Consider the following 25,111-nt stretch of genomic DNA (forward strand, 5'->3'; position numbering starts at 1 on the left):
GTACTGCCCAGGAGTACTCATAGTCAAATTAACTAAATGCTGTAAAAGTTTTCAACAAACGTTTGATCTTTTGGCAGTAGATAGCATGTCTGACCTTGTCAAACTTTACACGGTTGGCAACTGTTTATGTAAGTTGTTTCTCACTAACGGGTTAGAGTTAACCGGTAATATTAAGTTAAACATTTGTTCACAGAGCATTCCATACAACTTCACCATAGGTTGTGTGATTGACCTTCGCACCTGTGACAAAGAGGAGAGGAAGCACATGTGCAAATGAGGGTCTTTATTAATGATCACAGGAAGTGAACAGTGGGGGGGGGGGGGGGGGGGGGGGGTAAATGGCACAGTCTCTCACAGCTTCCCAGACTTGATAAAGCAAAATGAAAAGCGCTGGAGAATAGTTCCTGCAGGCAGAAGCAGCGGCGTCCATGACCGAAATTCACAAGGAGCAGGTGAGTGTGATGATTAATAAACAGAAGATGGAGAGGGGAGAGGTTGTGAATGGTGCTTGGTGTGCTTTCTCGTTTGAGCGGGCTGGTGTCCATCTGGCTGGGCGCCGCCGCAGCCATGACAATACCAATGATAGAGAGTCTTGAATGCTGCAGCCCAAGTGACCAATAATGAGGCGGCATTAGCTGCATATCAACCACAGTGCTTGTTTAGCAAGCCATTTCAGCAGACTGTTTAATCAGCTTGCTTGTTGTAGCTGGCTAGACAAAGCACAAATGATTCACACATGGATTAGACAACTGGGGCATTACAAGCAGAGTCTTTTTGAAATTATTCACAACAATCTACCCGTACCAATTCAGCTTCCAGTCATGCCATGGTGGTCGACTCTGTATTTCAAACACCATGTCTTTAAAAAAGCGTAGCACAGAAAGCTACTGCTGCACAAGTAGAGGTAATTCTGAAATCTCAGTGCTCATTTCTGATCAGAGAGGGGAGGAATGTAAAGGGTGCTTAAACCTGGCCTCATAGAGCACAGGACATGAAGTCACACATGATTTGCAGTGGAGCTTTAGGGTGTAGTGTTGGACATCTTTACACTTTAATGAGATGGGATCCCATTAGTCTCCACAGAGAATGTTTTAAAGGACTTGTTTTTAAGATATTTTAAAAACAGACCCATGTCCAAGACAGTTGCAGTGTTTGAACTGTTGAACTTTTGTTTTGATAAAACATTGCCTTTCCACAACACAGCACTTTTTAAGAGATCATTTTCTTTACCCCATGCAGCTTAATTCACAGTTGTGTTGAATTGGCACATACAGTGTTGAATTAACACCTTAGAGTTAGGGGGGGAAAAAGTCTGTTTCTTTCTTTTTACACTGCTCTCTTGTTAACTTGTGAACAAACATAAGATACCACTTAACAGAAGCTCAATGCTCAAAAGGACAGTTAAATGGAATCACCTAATTTCCCCTGTTTACAATGTTTACTGAACTTTTGTCCTAAGGTATTTTTGATGTAAAGCACATAAACCTAGGGTAACAAAGCATAATACACAATTCCAATGCGGGGGATTTAAATGTTTAAAGGTTATTTCTCATTCATGGGGTTACATCTCCATAATAGCCTCATTATTCACAGCTGTGGCCTGAATCACTGGGGTTGAGGTAATGAGCTGTACTAGTTGCTGAGTATCACCTTTGCAGGAATTGTGATGAGAGCTAGAGAGAGCAACTCAAGATCGAGCCCTGAAAGATAAGCTGACATGTCTCCCCTGAATGAGACTCATATGTAGACCCCCTGCTGAAAATAGTTTCTATACTCAACTTCATGTTTGTATGATATGACATTGTCATCTGTGGATCACAATCTAGCATTTATCGATTGGTATGAGTATTTTCTTGTATTTCTGTCTACAGAAATTACTACAGTATTCTTGGCTACACATTTTAATCCTAATAGACTAAGAGATTAAAAAGAACCACAAAAATAAATAAATAAATAAATGACAGAGGTACGTTGTGCAGCAGAAGGTGCTGCCTCTCTACTTTCAGGCTTTTCAAAAAGCAGCTCTTCAAAAATTAAACAAGCAGCTCTTATGTAAAGCTAGTGAGCAAGTCATGCAAAGAATTTGCCCTTCAACGTAAGATAGCTGATATGACTTCCAGTTAAGTCGTGGTGCTTCTTATGATATCTGTATGGCCATGCTGTTATTCCCATTCCCATAATTCCCCTCAAATTGTGCAGTAAGCAAACTGAGTTGTGCAATGACCAAATTCAGCATCTACAGTAATGTAGTGTTTCACGGCAGAGCTAATGTGACCCTTGTTAAGGTGAGCTGTAAGCTCGACTACGCCACCTGGGGAGTTTCACCCCAGGAAATATAACCCAAAAGCACACAGGTTCATTTAAAGAAAAGGGCAGAGACGTGAAATTTGGTTCAGTGTACAACTTTTTACTTAAAGGTAAAATTGGGAATAACATTAAAATGCACAGCCTTATTAATAACTTGGTTTTAAGAAAATCACAATTTAGAATAAAGTAAAAATTGTTAAAATACCAACACAGGGGTACTGGCAGTGCTAGGTCTCATTGTAGTATTATCATACATATACTTAAAACTGGCTTCAGACCTTCAATGATTATCCTGGTAACGACTGTACCACACACACATACACACAGCTTTCAAAAACCTCAAAAGGTGATGACTCCAACCACAGCAGACCAAAGTGTAAAGGTGAAAGATTATCCCCGAAGGGTAACCAGCCATCCAGGAAACACCCGTGCACAGAAGTATTCTGACGAACAGATAAAAGACATGAATGATTAATACACTATTATAACTTTAAAACTCACTGCAGCCAGTATCCCTAATGTTAATTTAAAAAAAAGAGATCAAGTTCACATAGAACAAAGAAAAGAAATCCAATACCGCTCGGGGGTTAATTCAAAAGAAACAAAATCAAGAGAACTAAACTAAATAAACGGAAGAATCACAAAAAGTTTAATTATAATCAAATAAACAAAATAACTGAAACAATATTATAACGGTGATTTAACCCCCACAAAAACAACCAAGGCAAAACAGCAGAAGACTAGGGGAGGCTCTGCTCAGCGCCACCTAGGCCCTTCCCGTGGCGACACTCCAGAACTCCTTCAAGCTTGATTTACCATTACATAGGACCCCTTGCTCCAATTGCAATGCTTTCCAGTGTCCGAGATAATAAAACCAGGATTCCCGTGCCTTACGACGCGGTTTTCTAAACACACCCGTTTTCAAGCACGCCAAGGGATATACCTTTCAGCCAGTAGCACTCACATCAATGTAAACGGCCACTTTATACGCGACGTTCCACGTTTAGGCTGCAGCTAACGGCTAGCAGCGTGGTGCGACAACAGAGGGAGGACGCCTGCTTTCCGGCAGAATCCCCTTAGCACACCGTCTCAGCAGCAAGTCCCGCAGTAACACGGCCCAAATAATAAGGGAAGCACGAGCTTAGCCCAAAGCGTGCTCACTGTGTATATATACTGGTGCTAAATGACCAAACAACCCGCGCAACACAGAGGGGAGGGGGGAAGCCACTCCCTAACTACGGTGGCTGCCCAAGCCCAGAAACCACTAGGCAGCCCTGTGACAGCTCTGCCTGTTACACTAACAGCCCCCTTTGTAAATGCATTTCTTTGCAATAAATAATGTTTCAAACCACCTTAATTCTGGTTGAAAATGATCTAGTTACTTGCTCGTGATCCTTTTGTTGTTAAGTGGAGATGTACACCTTAATCCTGGAACCAAAAGCTCTCAAGGACTACAATACATCATGGTGTCTCACCTCTCAAGAATGTTTCACAGTTGGATCGGTGCACCGCTGGTATAATGAAGCAGGCCACTTTGACTTGGCAAAAGAGTAGCTTGAAACTGGACAGCCTGAATGTAGAAGTTCCTAGCTTGAAATGTCTGGAAGCGGCAGAATCCGTTTCAATCAATAAAGCATGCTAGGGCTCTATGGGAATATTGGGCTAAGCCAAGGGGACTTCTGGGTGGCCCTTTATTACAAGGAGCATCTCAGCAAAAAGAGATGAAATCAGACAGCTCATTTCAGATTCAAACTTCAGATATGCTTATCTGAAACATGGGTGAATACCATTGCGGCAGCAGTAGTAAATATACCAGGCTTGAAAAGAATTCAGAGTAGAGGTGGTGGTGTCATGTTAAGGATTACACATTATTGGTTACATTCATATTTTATTTGGCATATAATTACACATAATAAAAATAATCTAATTTGGTCATTGTTATTTAACCATCTTTTATAATAAATTTGTCACATCTAGCCCTGTCCCCACCTGTCAAGTGTACCTTTTTTTTTCTAGCCACGTATCTGTTTTGGTTCCCCATGTGTTTTTCCTGCCACTTCCATGTCATTTGTAACCATGCCCCTTGATTATCCTTCTCCCATTTCTAGTTGTTTCCCTTGTTAGTCCAGTGTATTTAAACTCTGTTCTTTGTCTTGTTCAGGGCTGGTTATTGAATGTGTGAACGTTGTTCCTGGTTGTGTATCTTGAGTTTCTGAATGTATTGAATGCACGTATTCATCAAGTGTTATGAGTTAGTCTGGTATCTTTTCTTGTGACAGTGTAAACTATGTCTGTTTATTATATTCTACTTTATGTTCTGTTTAGTCTGCCTAGTTTTCCTTTTGTCTACTTTATGAGTATCCGTGTTGGCTATAAGAGCCTGGACTGTGGCCCTGACTCCGATTATGGATGTGTCCTTAATAAACCTCGCTCTGCTCAGCACATGCATCCGCCTCATTGCTCACTGATGCCCCAGCCGTTACAAAATTATATAATGTGATTAAGATTTCTGGTTCTTACTTTGAGAGTGTAACATTAACTGGTTATATAAATTGAACTGGAAGACATTTTAAAGTATATTTCGCAGTTTATTACAGCTTATTAAAAGTCCTACGCAAATTTTCCAAACATTCCAAATTGGTCTGGGGGTCTGCGATTTACAGTAATGATGTTTCTTAGCGATTTCTGAACAATTTAAATGTTCTTGTACCTGTAGCAGTTTTGCAGGTGTTTCCCAAATGCCTTCTTAGCCTTTCAAATTATGAACAGATTATCTGTAGTTCTTTGTTAACACCACCTCTGCAAATGTTCTGGAAAAACAGCCTATTACAAGTGTACTACAAGCCAATACAAATGTAATAAGCACACAGTTTCTTCCTCAAGCAAAAAACTAGGGAGTTTTTCCTTGCCACTGTCGCCTTTGGCTTGCTCACTGGGGGCTAGGACTCGGCACTTGTAAAGCTGCTTTGTGACAACAACTGTTGTAAAAAGCGCTATATAAATAAAATTTGATTGATTGATTGACAGTCTACATAGTCAAATCATCAAGCTTATCAAATCAAAGAATAGTAATTAGGAAATCCAAATATATCTAGCTGTCTTATGATACAAAGAAAACAAATGCAATTTGTAATGTGATTACTTAATGCCGATTCTGGTGATTGTTCAATCCTGGTTTTACTGGACCTGAGTGCAGCATTTGATACTGTGGATCATGATTTACTCATCGAATGTCTGGAACATTGTGTTCGTCTTAAAATTTAGTTCTTAATCGGTTCACTTCTTATATTAAACAAAGAACTTTTTCTGTTAATATTGGTAATTACTCATCTGCCACCACCACTCTGGCCTCTGGGGTTCCGCAAGGGTCTATTTTAGGCCCAGTCCTTTTTTCATTATATATGCTCCCCCTTGGTCAAATAATTCGGGAACATAACATCTCATTTCATTGTTATGCAGATGATTTACAACTATACCTACCTTTGAATTTAGGAAATTGTTCCACACTGGATAGACTTCATGAGTGTATCACTGACATTATGTAACGCTGGGTGCAGGAGGCAGACACCATGACGTATACTGTGCACAAATAACATTTATTAACGACTACACAAGTAAGCTCTGTGCGGAGTGCAAGCAGCACACACACACACTCACGCTGACACGTAGCTTTAGACAAAGACGAGCACAAGACACTGCGCGAATGCACATTAAATAGGTGATTAACACAAACCCTCGTGATCTCGAGACAAGGCACAGGTGCGACTACGAACACGCTCACAGACAACCCACACCCACGGAAGCACTAATATGGACATAACAGCACGCAGACAACGTAACGGCATGCCCACAGGGAAGGGTCCGGAGCTGTGACCGTGACACATTACAAACTGGATTACCAATAGCTTTTTCCAACTGAATGTCGCTAAAACAGAGGTCATATTAATTGGTTCCTCTATGTTAACCAAAAATTTTAAAACAAATCAGGGTTCTTTAGTCCCTTTTTTAAAAACAAACGTTAAAAACCTTGGAGTAATTTTCGACTGGAGTAAATTTCAAATTAAAATTTGACAAACAAATAAATGCAACGGTCAAGGCCAGTTTCTTCCAGCTTAGAACAATCGCCAAATTGAAGTCATTTCTTAATGTTTTAGATATGGAAAAAGTCATCCATGCTTTTATTACTTCTAGACTGGACTATTGTAATTCACTGTATATTGGAATGCACAAAGCGTCCCTTGAACGCTTACAGTTGGTTCAAAATGCCTGTAACGATTCCGTTGCTAACTTAGGTGAAGTAGGACACAAATGCGTTGAGACCAAGATTGTATTTGCAGTAGACTGTATATTTAATTCTGAACACAAGGACAGATGACCAATTGATAAACTCTTAACACGGTGACGAGACATTCTGGACTGACTACGTAACACTGGGATTACATTAACAACTCACTAGAAAACCTAGACATAACAATACAAGGATAAAACAGTGACAAACTCTTAACGTGGTGACTAGATGAGCGAGACTAAATAAACCATGTAATATGGGCAGTAACACTCTTTACGCGATGACCAGATCACCAATGCATTTAAATAAACCACATAACATTGTGGGCGGTAGCAAACTCTTTACGTGGTGACCAGATCAATGAGACGTTTGAATGAACCACGTCAGCAAAGGATTCAGTAAACTGATCATTTGGAAGTAGGAGAAAGAGTAGGGAGATAAAACACGAGGACTTAGAAAAGACAACAATACAGGGTATTAACTACGTAATGCAATATAGAACAATACACGCAGGCACGGTATCTTAATATAGAAATACTGACAAACGGGGAAAGTAAAGTAACAAACACAGGTAACGACCAGAGTCGCGAACTAGAAAGACAACATCTCACCAAAATCAACAACCAAATCCGAGGGAAACACACACGCAATACCCAAAAACAACCACAACAACAAAATGTATAGTAACTACCAGAAACAGAACAGACTGTAACGGTTTTGCCTGTGTATTAATTATGTAATTATTTAACCGCTGCCACCACGTTTGATAAGCCAGGAAGGTCTGGCCAGGACGACTCAACAATGGACCTTAATACTATAAAAATACACAATTTATTATAATACAACAGTAAAAAGTTTCACTACATCCCCTGTTGTCTTACCCACTATCGGATGACTGCTAAGGGTTTATTTGGGCTAAGAATCTAGGTCACACACACACTTTAATGCATAATCCACACATCAGCACTGCACGTCATTAATGACCACCACAAAGTAAGCCCCACTTTAAGATCAACCACCCCACTACACAACACCACACCCAACTTTATATGAAGCACACCATCATATAATATGTATTGCCTAGCCCTAGCTCAGCCCTCCTACACAGCTATAAGATGCCTGAGAGATGCATAGAATCACAGTTAACAACTAGCAGTCACTCGGCATTTATAAAATAAATTTAGACACCGAGAAACTAAACTCTAGGGAATCCGCTATGAGGAACACACTTTAAAACCTAACCCCAGGTTATCATCACGGGAGTATATCTCCATAAAGAGTCTAACCAAGGAGCGACTGACCCGGCTTAGTTTGGGAAGTCCTCACCGTGAGTGCATCCAGCAGTGCCTCCCGGTTAAACGCGTCTCTTCATACGCCAGGCGGCACAATTAGTTCGCAATTTAACAGCCTCCGTCTTCTCTCTGTCACGCCACTCATAGCTGGTCCAATACCAGGAGTCTTTCATTCTCAAGAATCACTTCCTTTTAAAACCCAGACCCCGCCCCCTTTTCCTTAATTAAAGGTTCTTTACACTACCCCCACTTTGCCTCTAGACGTGTCCCCACATCATTCAAGGACTCTAGCCCGTCTAGATGAAAGCAGCTGAGGAACATCAGATCCCGCTGCCCCCGAGGTGTTCGGTCCCACAGTTTCTGAGGTACTTGCCCCTTGAGGTTGAGGTCCGTCACAAATCCCGCTCGACCCTTCTATGTGCGCCAAAAGTTCATCTGAGTCCGAAACTCCTGAAGGCCGCTGTTCTGCTACTGTATCGGCTACCCCCTCCCTTATAGCGGTGAGGGAACTTGCAGCTTTTTTTTCCAGCAGACTCCAAAGGCCCAGCATGTCCTTGGGCCCGGTACCGGATTCCCCAGGCGGGAGCAATAGTATTGTCCACCACCCCTGCAGTTCTCCAGCGAGAATCCAGTCTCTCTCCAGGGATCCTGCCAGTCGGTTCCCGATGGCCGTTCCGCCGTCCCCTTGGAAGAGAAGGAACCGTACAGAGCTTAAGGCGATTGTAATGCGCAACAAATAAGGGTCTACCCTGGGAAGACTATTTAAAGAGCTCCTCAGACAATTTTTCTTTAATCCTATACGGCCCTGTATAATGTCCCTGAAACTTGGAACACCTGCCCCTTTTCCTTGCCTTGTCCAGAAGCCACACTTTATCCCCCACCTCATATTTTGGCCCATGCACCCGTAAATCATAGAACTGCGTTTGTCTCAGTGAGGCTCCTTGTTGGTGTCTACAAACAGCCTGCTCTCCACCTCCTTGACATAGCCTCCTACTGACGTATATGGTTTGTTCACCTGCACATTGAACAGTAAATCCGAGGGCATAACCATCTCCCTACCAAAAAGGACATGATGGGGGGAGAACTTTGTACTAGCTTGAATACTACTCCGATACGCCATCATTACATATGGAAGGAGCTCATCCCAATTCCTCTGGTTTGAATGTACAAACATGGAGAGCATTGTTGTCAGAGTACGATTCAATCATTCTATCAAGCCATCTGAATGAAGATGATATGGGGTAGTCCTAGTTTTCTGGACCTCCAGGAGATTACAAATTTCTCTAAATAAAGCAGATTCAAAGTTTTTTTCCTGGTCTGTATGAATACTCTTCGGTGTGCCCCACCTAAGAATAAACTGTTCAACCACAACCCTAGCCACAGTATCAACTTCTTGATTTTTTAAAGCAAATGCTTCACACCACTTGCTAAAATAATCAGCAATTACCAGTATATACTGGTTCTCCTGGATCGTGGTAGGCAAGGGGCCTACAATGTCTATCCCCACCCTCTCGAATGGGTAGGTAGCTTGAATGGGATGAAGGAGGGCACGGGGCTCCGGCCCACTAGATTTATATACAGCACAGAGCTCACACTTTGTACACCACTCTGCAACATCATTACTCCATCCTGGCCAAAAGAACCTAATCCTCACCTTTTCCTTATTAATTCCCAAGTGTCCCCCTGTTTTTGTATTATGCAGTTTTTTTAACACCTCTGGGACTAACTCTTTTGGGATCACAACCCGTTCGCATGGATTGACTGCCTAAAGACCCCTCTGGATACTCTTCAAGACTCCATCTTCCAGACTCAAGGTATTCTACATATTCCAATAGCCCCGCAGCTGGGGATCTTGCTTCACTTCTATGGGAGGCTTATGCCTACTTTGCTCCACCCAGGCTTTCACTTTACGAAGGATCTCATCCTTATCTGGTTCCACCTTCCAGCCCCAAGTTGAAGGTTCACATTCTTCGATCAAGCAGACTTGCTCTACTTCAGCAGCCAGTAGTCGGGACATGGCATCAGCATTTCGGTGGGAAACTCCAGGGCGGTGGACAGTCATACTCAAAAGATGCCAGCTGCTCCAACCAACTCACAACTTGACACTCAGGGCAGTCGAAGCTATGAAGCCACCGTAGGGAGTTATGATCTGTTCTCAGCGTGAACTTCTTCCCCATCAAGTAGTGTCTGAACTGTTTCATAAAGGTCACCACAGCAAACAGTTCCTTCTTTGTGATAGCATAGTTCCTCTCTGTCCGACTCATGGAGCGACTTGCATATGCTATAACACGTTCTTCCCCACCAACCTTCTGTGACAAGACTCCTCCGATGCCCGTGTCACTTGCATCCGTGTCCAGCAGGAAAACCGCCGCTGGGTCTGGAAAGGCCAGGACAGGTGCCCTTGTCAACCGTCTCTTGAACTCATCGAAAGCCTATTGACACTCGCCCGTCCACCTCGTCTTGGCTCCCTTCTCTGTGAGTCGGTGCAGTGGCCTAGCTATTTTAGCAAAGTCCTTAATGAATCGTCTATAATATGAGGCCAACCCCAGAAAACTCCTGACCTCTATGGGGCTTTTTGGAACAGGCCACTGTTGGACTGCAGCCACCTTCTCTGGATCCGTCTTGACCCCATCCTTGGAGATCACATGTCCCAGGTACTTGCCTTGCAAATAGCTGGCACTTACTAGGCTTCACCTTGAGGTTGGCTTGACTCAGCCTCCCCAAAACGGTCTGCACCATTAGCCGCCCGCACCTTCCCCTTATAAGTCTGTAATTCTGCTTGGGCATTAACCTGCAAATCAGAAAGGAACGTGTTGCTTAAGAGAGACACTTGTGCCCCTGTATCTATAAGGCAGTTGGCAGGCTGTTCTAATACCTTTCCATGGATATAAAATCCCATACCAGCACTTTCTAAGCACAATAGGGGCTGACTGGACAAATACGGATGGGCGGGTGAGCAGCCCGGAACACCCACCCGTTCTAGTTTTCCGACAGCTTTGCCTTTGTACAATTCCTACTTATATGACCAAGGTCACCACAACACCAACACCGCAGGCTAGATGGGTCTGAGTCACTCCTAAACCTAGACCCCCTATTCCCCACATAAAAATTTGGTGAGTGGGCCCTTTCCTCCTTTAACTTCCGAACCTCCTGGGTCAAATGGTCAATAGCTTTCAGAACCTCAGTAAGAGCGCCCGCGTCCCCATTCTCACAACGTGCCTGAACACTCCGGATCCTACACTCCTCTGGCACATAGTCTTCCCTCTCTAAATCCCGTAGCACTTCCAGCTCCGTAGCTAAGGTAATGGCTTCCTCCAAGCTCTTCAGTGTGGCTGCCCTCAACTGCACCCTCATATCACCCCTTCCCACGTGACTAATAAAATGGTCCTTTGCTAACATATCTACGACCTTACCTTCCACCCCTGGATAAGCTCTCTGGGCCAATCTCCTTACTTTATTCCCAAACTCACAAGCTGACTCCCAACCTTCACGTCTGCAGCTTTGAAAATTAAGCCGCTCAACTTCCTCATTACCAGGTGGAGTTAAGTATTTCTCTAGATGAGTCTTCAGTTGCCCATAATCAGTTCTGGCCTCAGCTGGTAAACCCAAGAAGACTTCCCGAGCCTTTCCTTTCAATAATAAGGTCATAAACTTTACCCTTAAATTATCTTCCCAACCATTCAATTCAGAAGCTAACTCAAATTGCCCAAGCCAGTCAGGCCACATACAGGAAACACCATCAAACACTTCTGGCATAAATGCGGGCCAAGAAACACCCATATTAGAATTAGAATTACCGGAAGAGTCCATCTCTACGTTTCACTGGGGGGAGGGTAACCTTCTAAAAAAAGGACTTAATAAAAACAATCCCACCGCTGCCACCAAATGTAACGGTTTTGCCTGTGTATTAATTATGTAATTATTTAACCGCTGCCACCACGGTTTGATAAGCCAGGAAAGTCTGGCCAGGACGACTCAACAATGATTCAAAGGGACCTTAATACTATAAAAATACACAAGTTATTATAATACAACAGTAAAAAGTTTCACTACATCCCCTGTTGTCTTACCCACTATCGGATGACTGCTAAGGGTTTATTTGGGCTAAGAATCTAGGTCACACACACACACTTTAATGCATAATCCACACATCAGCACTGCACGTCATATTAATGACCACCACAAAGTAACCCCCACTTTAAGATCAACCACCCCACTACACAACACCACACCCAACTTTATATGGAGCACACCATCATATAATATGTATTGCCTAGCCCTAGCTCAGCCCTCCTACACAGCTATAAGATGCCTGGGAGATGCATAGAATCACAGTTAACAACTAGCAGTCACTCGGCATTTATAAAATAAATTTAGACACGGAGAAACTAAACTCTAGGGAATCCGCTATGAGGAACACACTTTAAAACCTAACCCCAGGTTATCATCATGGGAGTATATCTCCATAAAGAGTCTAACCAAGGAGCGACTGACCCGGCTTGGTTTGGGAAGTCCTCGCCGCGGGTGCATACAGCAGTGCCTCCCGGTGTCTCTTCATACGCCAGGCGGCACAATTAGTTCGCAACCCAACAGCCTCCGTCTTCTCTCTGTCGCGCCACTCATAGCTGGTCCAATACCAGGAGTCTTTCGTTCTCAGGAATCACTTCCTTTTAAAACCCAGACCCTGCCACTTTTTCCTTAATTAAAGGTTCTTTACAAGACTGATAAAGACAGAAACAAAGACCAGAATGAACCGACTAAAACCTAGAGCACGGACAGACGGGACTGAACAAGATTGTTAAGGTCTGTATCGCAGCCATTTTGGTGGTTCCACAAACTCGCTTCAAGCAGAGAGGGGATTGTGCTTTTTCTGTTGCTGCACCTACACTGTAAAAAATCTTTGTTTGCTTATGTTCTGTGAATATAAAAATTTATGTGGGCAAAGCATGAAACATAAAAATAGTTACTCCAAAAACAAAAAACGAGTTGTGCCATCAGCTGCTGCATTTTTACCATTCAACTTAATATTTTGTGTTCAGTGAATGAGCATTATGGTTCTCAGTCAACATGTCAAGTCCAAAGTAAAAAACTGTGTTGGGCGAGCAATAGTGGTAGTGGTGAAACTAATGCGCATGCTCGAGAGAAGATTTTCTTGACGCCTTTTGCACCAAAACTAAAATGAAGACCCAGCGTTTCACCATTTATCTAGAGGACTTCAAACGTTCACTGAGTGAAGTTAATGTGGATCTTTACTAAGCTAACACAACTAACTTGGTATTGTTTGTTGAGTTTGAATTTTGAACTAGGTCGTATTTCAACATATTTTCCAAACGTATAGTTATCAAAACTAGAGCTAAGCCAACAAGTTGTTTTTCAGTGTTTAACTTTGCTATGAGTTTAGTAATGTTAGTGTTAATACTGTTGTGGTTGGCAAGGACAAGCTACCGATTAACGGTTAATTAACCGTCACGCGTTAACTGTCCGTTTGGAATTTAACTACCTCACGTCGGCAAACTGTTAGCATGCGGACTAACGTTAGCTACCTAGCTAGCTAGATTTGCGTAGTAATTAAGCATTTGCTGAAGCCCAATCGATTTCTAATTAGGTACTTTTTTAGATACTTTTTCCAACCACATACAGCTCCGCGGTCAGTTCTCCCGTTTCCCTGGATGTGTGTTGTATGCGTGTTAGTGTCACCCTCCCTTAGAACCAGTGTGTTTTTGCTGTTAGCGTATTGCTAATAAATTAGCATTGAGCTAACGTTAGTGTCATGGCTCATTCTTGTCCTCCTGACTCGACGACGTTTCAATTTTTATTACATTTATAAAGCAGCTCTCATATGCCTGTTTGGTAATATTTTATGTTTACTTTTTGACATGCAAATAAAATGCACAATTACTTAATTCTGTATATTTTGAATTTACTTCATAAAGCATAAAATGTATAGTTCAGACAACTTGGATACTAATAATTACCTGAACTAAACAATTGTAGCTGGAACAACATAAAACATTTTGTTGGACTCACTAGGTGTATTTGGTTAATATATAACATTTTGTTGGCTCAACTTATTTTCTTTAATTAGACTGAATTCTGTAGTTGTCAGCAGAACCTAAAATTTGCAATTTGCAGAGCTTAAATTAGACCAACTAAAAAAATTAGGTGCAACGGGTCACTAAGATTTTTTTAGTTGGTGAGACTTGAAATTTTTTACAGTGTAAAAGAATAATCTTCCACATGACATTAGACACACCAAATCTGTGACTGTTTTTAAATCAAAACTAAAAACATATTTTTTAGTGGTGGGACTTTAACTCATTAATTTCGATTCATTAATTACAGGAAAATTAACAAACTAAAACAATTAACACATTTAACTCATGAGACACTTTTGCACCATGGAATGTTTCTCAGTGCACGAGTTCCAGGCATACAGATTATATGGACGCACAATAAGATGAGCATGATGGAGATGACTTAAGAGGCTACGCTGGTGGATGGAAAATTTAAATATAAGAAACTTCCAGATAGAAGTATAAACACAAATAGTGTTATTTGCACTTTATGTAGGAAGGAGTTCCCTTATCACAGGAGCACTTCCACCCTTCGTTACCACCTCAACGCAAAACATGTTGGGACTAACGCACAGATCAGTAATGATAACTTAGCTGCTAAATGTATTCCTAGTATGATAGGGTGACCAAACGACCGGGTTTTTCTTAAGTGAGGAAATGTCCTGGTTTTTAAATGACCTTCAGTGGACCATTAAGACTGATTAAACTTTCGCAAGTGACCGTAGTGTGCGACTCCGTGGCGGAGGTGTTTAAACTTGACGCGTCACATTATTTGCAGAGTTGTTCGCTCTCTATGGTCGAAGATAAAGGCTTACAAGAAGCAAAATTGCATCAACTGATGCAAGTTACGAAATGCCGTCCAGAAAGACAATGCAGAAGAAAATCCAGTAGCTGTATGATGAGGAAAGGGAAGTAAAACAGGTTATTGTGAAGAGTGCCACAAATGTGGCTGTGACTGGGGATCACTGGACCTCTGTTAGCAACAAGAATTATCTTGGTGTGACAGCTCATATTATAGATGATGAATGGAAGATCCAGTCATTTGCTTTGAGCATGCAGAAGACCACTTCTAGGCACTATGGAGATGCCTGTGGCAGAGGCCTGGGAAAGAAAAAGTATACCATCTAAAATGGTATTAAAAAACTTCTTCTTATTCTTCCAATATCCTGAGCAAAACTCCCAAAATTAATGTTCTGAAAACTGTTTGCTGTTTTCTGCACTCATCTATTGGTCTGTGTAGTAGACTGGTGGAAAATAAACAAGATGTTGAAGCTTATGCTTATGTTCATTGATTCATTCATCATTCAAACTTAAATTAATATTTTTCATGTTAAATACTGAAATACGATTAAAATGCGATTAATTTTGATTAATTAATTACAAAGCTTCTGATTAATTCGATAAATTTTTTTGATCGCGTCCCACCCCTAATATTTTTACAAGCTAGCTTTCTGCAGTTGTTAAACTGTTTTAACTGCATATATAGGGATGTTTATTCTGTTTTATGTAAGTTATATGTTTTATGTTGTGAGCAGAGGGTATGATGTTTCTTTGACATTGTAAAGCACTTTGGTTTTAAAATGTGCTCAATAAATAAAAATTACTTACTTCTGAATTTCAACTTCTGCAGTATAATGGTTCAGGTACTAACACGGGTGAAGTGAGACACAATTGCGTTGAGACCAGGGTTGTATTTGCTGAAGACTCTGTTTATAATTCAGGACACACAGACAAATGACCAATGAACAAACTCTTAACGCAGTGAGGAGATTGATGAGGCATTTTAGACCGACCACGTAACACTATGGAATTCAATGGACAAAACTCACTATAAAACTTGGACATATAACAAAACAAGGGTAAAACAATATCAAACTCTTAATGCAGTGATGAGGCCGATGAAGCATTTAGACAGACCATGTAACATTATGGGATTTAGTATACTGCGGTAATATGCATGTGGGAAAGAGCAGGTGTAACGCAGCGTGCGCGTGGGGAATTCCATAATCGAAGTCAACAGGGCAGGCAGGAGTCATAACCGGAGAGCCATCCAGACATGACAAATACAGAGGCATGATAACTCAAAGTAAAATGAACAAGGCAGGGAAACAAGAACTGAGGGAAAACAACTGAGACGGGAAATACGAGAACAGCGATAACATAAAATAATCACAATGCCGAATAAACCGAATAGAACACCAAACTACAATCACCGACAACGGGCAATGGAAACACAGGGATTATAAGAACATGGAACTAACAAGACACAGCTGATCACACTGAACACGGGCGTGGCAGACAGAGGGAAACCAGGGCAACAGACAAGCAGGGCGGGGCTAACGGGCAAGGAACAAGACAGACATGGGGAACAGAGACACCGGAGTGACAGCAAGGAGAGGGGGACATAGCCCTACGTGACAGCAGGGAGGGAACAAGAGATCTTGGAAAGACAGGTAATAGTCCCAATAACAGAAGAAACAGAGTACTCACCATGTAATTCGGAAATAAAACAATTCACCCGTACAAAGGATCTTAACTATTAAACACAGACAAACGGGGAAACAAGAAAGGAATGAACATGGGGAATAACTAAACACAACAAAGCAGCGAACCACTAAATGTGCTAGAGAAGAAACCAAACGCAATAAACTAACCCCGTTGCAAACACATACTTAATGCTAACAATCAACTACAACAATAGAACGAATAATAACACTAAGTGATAGAGAAGACTAATAATAAAGATAGAAACAAAGACTAGAATAAACCTACAGTAAACAAGGGGCAAGGATATAGGAAACTCAAAACAACCTGGAAACATGGAGGGCACAAAACAACGATTGACAAGGACCGTGTACAAACTAAGGATTTAAATAACAAGATAATTTAGGAGGCAACGAGGTACAGGTGAAACATATAACACTAAGGGCTGGAACTAGGCAGCGAAAGGAAAATGTTAAAACAGAAGGAAAGATGAAAGCGAATGACAGGGGGCAGAATGGTGTGTTACATAGGGTGACCATATTTTTGTTTGGGAAAACCAGGACACGGGGGGGGAGTGTTTGCGAACGTAATTTGTCGAGCGGGGGGGGGGGGGGGGGGGGGTGTGGCGAGTTGAGTATGATGAGGCTCAACTGATGAGGCTCAGGGATTCCGTGTCATACAGCGCCGTGCTCAGGGTCCTAGTGCCTGTAGAATTAATGGCCCGGTTAACGTAATTTAAAAACCAGGACATTTCCACAGTTTTAAAAAATATCCCGGGACGCCCGGGACAGGACGTGAAATACGGACATGTCCCGGGAAATACGGACGTTTGGTCACCCTAGTGTTACATCACTCTGCACACAGCTTTTTTTTATTTGAAGCTTTAACTTTGACAGTGAACATTTTAACGAATATTGCATTTTAAAAAGTTAATGCAGTGGTATTATATTACTCAGCTATTAATTATGAGGCATCTCAATGAAACCTCCTTTTCACACATTACAAATTTGCAGTCCTAAAACAAGCTCATCTAAGCTCAATTTTCCAGAACCGCTATAAAAACACAGCAAGGTTGGCCAGTGTTAGCAAACATTATGTTAGCTACACAGGATGTTCACTAGCTAGCTAAGTTAGCCTTGGCTTACAGTTAACTAACACTAGGGCTAACTAGCTTGTTAGTTTTCATACAACTAGTCCATACAACAGGGGATGTTCTGTTTAATGTGTTGCCATCTTCTGGCAGATGTTGATGTTCTCTGTGGGGGGATTGGCGGATGACGTAAAAACTGAGAGACGGGTAGCTAGACTAAGAAAAAGTAGAGCGTGGTGTTGATTTCTTTCCTAAGCTTCAAGGTTTCCTTTGAAGTCACCCTCGTTTTACCCTACTACCAATATCATAAAAGGTCAATCGAGACTTGTGTTCCCGTGTTTTATTTGGGAGAGGAGTTATCTGGCTGTCGACTCTGACAAGGCATCGAGACAGGACAGCACAGGGGCGCCTGAAATGCCACATTTTGAGTAACCTCATTTAACATTGTCAATAACGTCTGCCATCTCTACTTCACAAGGAAAGGATTCTGGGTGATAAGTGAAGTGACCTTAGGCATCAGATTCGAGGACTGATTGGCTATATGTTGCTATGGTCGTGATCAGACTGGACGATATTTCTACAGCACCAAAAGAGAGAGGGAATGAACCAGCAAACTAATCCCCCAAAATGCATACACAAAATAAGTAGAATATTAATTTCCACCATGGACAGCGGCAACCTAGTACTCTCTATTGGCCAGCTGCAACAACCTAACAAAAAACACAAATTTGGGATAATTTACCCCAAATTAAATTAATAATAATAATTTTTATGGTAAATTTTGTTAAAATCTTTCATGATTTGTTTTCTTCCTCTCTCCTCCTACTCCCCCTCTACCTCATCCTCATCTTCCTGTTTTCTTTATCAGGACGGTATATGCCAGCATGTGCTGCAGTAGCACAGCACATGCAACATTGATAGCACACCATACACCAAAGCCCCCCCCCAATGATTTTTGTAGGCACTGAAAATGTATTTTCCAAATGCCCAAAGCTCTCCCAACAACACCGCATGTCTCCAGCATGCCACGTTGTATCTCTCCACAGCCTCAGCCTGGGGATTCAAGAAAGGAATGAGTAAGTAGCTTCAGAGTGTATAACTGCTGTTACCCAATACACATCCACAAGCAAATGTACCGTCCCTTGCCATCTGACACACTCCACATCTGGCCCAGATGAAGGGGTCATAAGCACTCCCAGGCCACTTGGCTACAATGTCCGTAAAGAGGCCTTGGTGGTTGCATATGACTTGCACATTCAATGCAGAGAAGCCTTTAAAGCAAATGTAGTTAGGGCTCAAGAGGCTGGGAGCACGTATGGGGATCAGTCTGCTATCCAGCTATTCCAGGAATGTTTCCAAGTGCATGAAAACCTATTTTGGCTTCATGCAGGGCATTCCTAGTGTGTGAAAATGTTATATGTGTTGGTGTGTGGCATGGAAATGCTTTAGTGACAACATGCACACATTTGGATAGGACAGCTTTGCTTAGGGGCATCCCAAGAGACTGCAGAAAACCACCAGTGGCATTACTCTGGTCTGGCCTTGCTCTAAGTTACTTATTGATGTAAATGATTAATCAGTTGATTTGACTGGTAAGTCATAACAGTCTTAGCAAGCTATCTGCAGCCATTTCTTGACTTCTACATTGGAAAAAGCATTTGTTTCTTTTAATTGTGTACAACAAATAATCTCCTGTATCTCAGTTATATTGTTTATTTCATGTAAATGATTGAATAATTTTAATTCCTTGAATATAATGAAACAATATATTTATGTTTCCCTTGATTTGATATTTTCCTTAATGATCATTAATCATGAAATTTCAAACAAATGATTACTTTTTAATATACCACCAGCAGCTGTCAAATTGATTAAGTCTTATTGGAGAACAGACAACAATGTGTACAGATGTGTAATTCATCATCCAGGTATTAGCAAAACTGTAGCAAAATTGTTCATGAACATTATGATTCTACTTTAGCTTATGAGGTGGAGTCCCACAGAGGTCCGGTTTGGGTACATTGTTTTTTAATCTTTATGTTAATGACCTTCCAAATGTTTGTCTTTCTGGTGTAACTTGACACATGCATGCATGTGCAAATTATAAACAGCAGGATACTCAGAAGCTTTCAGATGTAGTAATTTGTGTTTTTAATAAAAAGGGTTGCATTTTCCCAGAACATGGTAAAACAAAGATCCTATTTCAATCATAGAGCAAGTATTAATCTGAAAACTTTCACTCTTTTCTAAGATGATCTTAACACTGTGAAGGTTTTAGGAAATGGAGCAAAAGCTGATTTTGATATGCAGTATAACTGCATTGGTGTTAAAATCTTACATGGTCTTGCTCCTTCAGTGGTTGCAGAATTTGATTATAAATATACAAATAGATTCACCAGGCCTGTCATTAGAAATGACTACATAATAGCATTAAGGAAAGATACTTTTAGTCAGTCAGCATTTTCTTTTTTAAGCATCAAATGGCGTTGACTATTTGTTTATTTTGAAATTCATTAAGAATATGGTTATTAGACAACCAAAAGTTCCAACATAATACTTAATCACATCATATGTTTGTTGCTTTTATTCTGTTTTTTGTGTGTGTGTGACGGGCAGGGTGAGCGAAATAAAATGGAAGCTTCCAAGGATGGTTAGAGAAAAGTGCGCAAACCAAAAACCCGTGACATGATCCAAATCAAGGATATAATAACCAGCGGTCAACTGGTACAAAGACAAGACATATATAGGCAAACAAACGACCCTCAGGTGAGATGGATCACGGGCTCCGCCCACCTAAGGGACGCAACAATTACAGGACATCTGCCGCTGTAAACAGGGGCGACCAGTAGGGGGCCCGCCGTACCGTGACAGTGTGTTTGTGCTTTATGTGCCATGTTTTCTTGTTCTTGAATTCTGCTTTGATATATTTGTTTTGCTAGTGTGAGAAATGCGCATTTTATTTTGTACTATCAACCTGTTCAAGGCTTCAGATGAAAGTTAGCTATTTGCTACATCTGGCATATTTTCATCATAACATAATGATGTTGATTCATGTGTGTTGTCCTTGCTACATAAAAAAATTATATGCCATCATGATGTTAACCATGTCTTTTCAACCCAGGTTCAACCCTGGTTTACATATATAATTTGAAGTTAATGTTTGAAGTTCATGCCACTTATACCTGACAGCTTAACATAAGTCAACTGCAACAAACTAGTGTTGGTCCTTCTAGCTTTGTCTTTCCGGAGCTCATTATCGGCATGGCCTCATATTGGCATCATTTACATCACCTGCTCCTCTTTTCCTCCCAAAATGGTAGGTCTATACCACCATTAAACCCACATCAGTGCAGGAGTGAGTGGTAGCAAGTCTGATGCTACTTCAGTTGTGTCAGCTTCGACTGGCTAGAGCCAGTGAGAGAGTGACCCGGTGCCTGTCTTCACTGCTGCGGCCACATCAGAGAGCCGCTGTCCGTGATCACTGTAGCTGCACTGTGCACTTTGAAGACCGCATGCAGAGCGGCAGTGACACGTGATCGGCTCGACCTCACGTGGCCCACAAATCTCAGACTCTGCCAACCTTATTTGGAGCAAGCTGAATAGGCCTAACAAGCGAACTTTCTCAACTTTTCCTTCCTGACAAACTTAAAAAACCCCTGTTATCCTCCATTTTCCTACTCCAGAAATGTTTGCAGTGAAAGAGAAGAGAGCAATGGGTGGTTTTTGATAAAGCTTCGCGCTGCCGGGTTTTGAGATCCAGGGTCCTGTCCCTGTTTTAAATAGATGCAGAGGAGGTTGGAACCCTTTTACTATGATTAATTAATGTTTGTGCACTAAGTCCTTACTTAAGCTCCAACCAAGGAAAGAAAGCAAATGCTTCTTCATTTTTGTTGTCAGGCATACAAAGTGGAAGGTAATCCGACTCAGCTTCCTGGAGGACAGCTGCTTTATCATCGTTATAATGAGCTTTCTGCCGGCTGTGATACCATTTAAAACAGTCCCAAAATAATAAATCTATAACTGCTGGTTTACACTCCTTTGTCTTTATTTATATTCAAAAGTATACAAGGGACCCCCTTGCAGCCAAGTAACCTTGGATAAACAAATTTCTATTTGAAAGCTTGAGGGCTTACACAAAATAGCAAAATCCTTTGTGAGAAATAAAGGCAAATGATAAATTAATAAATAAATGTTGAGTAAATCCTTATTCAGTGTGTAGTTTCAGCAGGGGAACTGAAGTGTCCTCTAGACAGTCTCTGTTTCCAAGTTTGTTTTTTTCCCCCAGTTGAAGGCAGGAGCGGTATACACAACTCGTGGAACTAACTTACAATTTATTTTTGTAAATCAGCATCTCTACATATACGGCAGTCATATTCCATTCCAGTATAACAGGTACTGAATAGACGGTCACCTTAAACAAGTCTTATTTACCAAACAGTGTGAAAGACTGGTGGAGAGCATGCCAAGATAGATGAAAGCTGTGATTGACAATCTGTCGTATTCTACAGATGATGATTTATAATACTCTTCATAAGTTAAAGCATTTCAATTAATATAAAGAAATGGGAACTTTTCTTTGCATTATTCACGGCATAAAAAAAAAACTTTTTTGTTTCTTTTCTTTTCTGACCAATTGTCAGTTTCTGGCAAAATTGTTCATTTTACTCATGCAACACATGAGTAAAATCTGAAATGGTCTCAGATTTTACTGAGACCATTGCTGTAGAAGAGACATTAATAAGAGACAAGTGATTGTCATTTCTCATAACCTTCTGGCACCACATGGCAGCTCTCTCCATTTCAGAGGTATCTGACAATTCTCCCATATTACAATGTAAACAAAAATTCATTCTAAAAATACATGCTGTTTTGAAAATGAGCAAAAACTCAAGCATGTCAAACACTTCATTCCAACTGGTCATTGAGTGGTTGAAGAATGAGTAGCTGTTAGACAGCTGAGATATCACAGCAGCCACCACTATCAAAGCAGCAAAGAGGTGCAGTCTAGCTTGAAGCAATTTCTTATTGCAGTGTATCAAGATACCATTCTTTACACACTACAGTTAGCTGCAAATTAAATAATGAGGGAAAATACTCAACATGGCACAATTCCCAGAGAAACATTAAGAACATCAGGGAAATTGCCACTGCTTGTAGAAAATTCCAGAAAGAAAGTAGAGTTGGGGTGAAGTGATGGGTATTCACTTGTGGTGGGAAGGAAAGGAAAACATGTTAGAGCACTCATGTTTTGCAGTGAAATGAGACTCAGCAGTCTGCTGATGAAAGCCTAGCCCGAGGGTTCTGAAAGGACCTGGGTGTATTGGTTTGGGTGTATGGACGGCTGACCTCCACTAAAAAGGAGAGCGTAAGATCGTGCGCAAGCTTCAAAGAAATAAAAATATATTATGAGTCGTAATTAATAGTAAGCAGACATAAAATATGCTTATCATTTAATTCGTGTGAAAATCTAGAAGCTGGGTTTGAAATAAATTGGGGTATGTTCAATGAAGCTAGAATTAAACTTTTAAGGTGATAGACATAGACTTTATCATAGGTCTGAAGTTCCGAATAACTTTTGAGGCACTAAAAATCACTCCATCGACGTCACTGCAATCTTGACTGTAGTGAGTTTTTAGTGAGTGTAGTAGTTTTTAGCAGGCAAAGAAAGCTTTGTGAGGTTTGTCAGTGTGTCCGATTAAGTTTTATAACAGACATTATGCTGTTAGGTAAGGAAGGGAATAGAGAAGGAATGGAATTATGGATTTGAGCTCTAACTGTGTGTTTACTTCGAGTATATATACAGCTACAATAGATGAACCATATGGCATATACTTACCTCCCCTTCAAGAGAACACAAAAATTGGCGAATTACTATAAACATAATCATGTTTAGTAGTTTGTTATAAATACTCTTCGACTCATTTCACCAGATGCTGCATTTCTTCCATGGAAATGCTCTGCCAGGCATGTAATGCAACAATCTTCAGTTCCTGCTAGAGGGCTTTGCCTACCTTCTGTTATGTTCTTGCTTTCAGTAAGTGAAATGCATCCTCAAGGGATCTAAGTTGGAAGGTTGACTCAGCCTGTCAGGAATGTTGAGATATTTGATGGCTCCTTTTGGTAGTTGGTTTGTTTGTTTGTTTGTTTGTTTTCATGCTTGTAAGTGAAGCACCATCCACTGATTTTTGGGATGTTTAGTCCATGAACTTCACAATTCACCCTTCTGCTGCCACACAGTGAAGACAGATGAAACAGCCATGCATGTAGGCGTCTCCACGTGTCCTTTCTCCTTCTCATTTTCCTTGCTCCATCATTTTGGTACAGGATGATCCATTGTGGGGCCAATGGGTTACCACAAGCAATTACTCTGTTCCACACCTTCACAAACTTGTCTGAAAAAGATTGCGATTTTTTCCATTTGTTGTGCTGTTGAATCAAAAAGCAATTTTTTGTCAGACCAGATGCCAATTAATGTGAGTGTACTCTCCACTTACTATTCCAGTGTCTCAAGAATGATCTCTTCCTCCCTTTCTTGTTTAAATAATGACCCTAAACTGACATGATTACAAACATTGGTGCATGACTGTACACTGACATATATAAAACTAATTAGTGAATACCTATGCCAATGAGCCATCTTAGTGGTTCTGCTGAACTAAATGTGGTAGTCTAATCTGCCCAAGCATGCTAGGCATATTTGTTAAGAGATCTGTGTCCAAGTGGAACTGCCATCACAATACCTCTCCGTACTCTGAACCTGCCCCTATATTGAGTTATGGACTATCTAAATACTTATGGCCCCCTGAAAGTGGGGGAAGGGTAGTGGTGTTATGTGTGCCATGTATAAAATGGGCTGTAAACTCATTATTTTATCCAATTCAGTTACAAATAGCTTTAAAATTACATCTAAAATACCAAACTCCATCCTTACAGTCTTTTAATATAAAATCCCATGTGGTAGTTTACAGAGTCAGAATGATAAAATCAATCTACTGTCTAATTATTCTGTCCATCTGGATGCCATCAGTACATATGTGATTACAGGGACTATGAAAACAGTTCATTTGAAAAAAGTGAGCATGTATATGAAACACATAGGGCAGAGAAGTAACCTCTCTACAACACCTTATTTAAGGAGGCGGCAGAGATTTGTGATCCATATAATCATTTATTCAGTCAAGCAATGTCTACCTTTTGACTTCTATTTTTCTTTCTTGGATTATTTATTTATTTCATTTTTGCATTTTAAAAATGTATGTACTTTCACACATATTTCTTTAGAACCATAATGAATTTATTTACTTATTTATAATTTTTTATTTATTTATTTGTATTCTGTGCCTTCAGTGAAGACCTTGAAGTACATGACATCATGCCCTTGATATACCTGTAACGTCCGGGTGTAGGAGGCAGGCACCAAGACGGTCACGGTGAATGTTTATTGTGATGACACGAGTGTAAGCTCCGTACGTAGTGAGAGCAGCACATGCACACTCATACAGACACGTAGCTTTAGACAAAGACGAGCACACTATAACGCACATTATATAGGTGAATTACACAGACCCACGTGACC

At 41.0% G+C, this 25,111-nt stretch overlaps 1 long non-coding RNA gene across 2 annotated transcripts in view; it reads left to right on the forward strand.

Moving 5' to 3' along the window:
* Positions 1-365: 365 nt before the first annotated feature.
* Positions 366-25,111, forward strand: part of LOC143528388 (uncharacterized) — a 29,174-nt gene continuing 4,428 nt past the window's right edge. Inside the window, exons 1-2 of one of the 2 annotated variants that reach the window (XR_013134445.1) lie at positions 366-452; positions 20,152-20,301. This is a non-coding gene — a long non-coding RNA (uncharacterized LOC143528388). The remainder of the gene's footprint in view (positions 453-20,151; positions 20,302-25,111) is intronic. The other variant, XR_013134446.1, reaches the window with a different exon arrangement.

Source organism: Brachyhypopomus gauderio, chromosome 12 (genome assembly GCF_052324685.1).
Source record: "Brachyhypopomus gauderio isolate BG-103 chromosome 12, BGAUD_0.2, whole genome shotgun sequence".
Taxonomy (NCBI): Eukaryota; Metazoa; Chordata; class Actinopteri; order Gymnotiformes; family Hypopomidae; genus Brachyhypopomus; species Brachyhypopomus gauderio.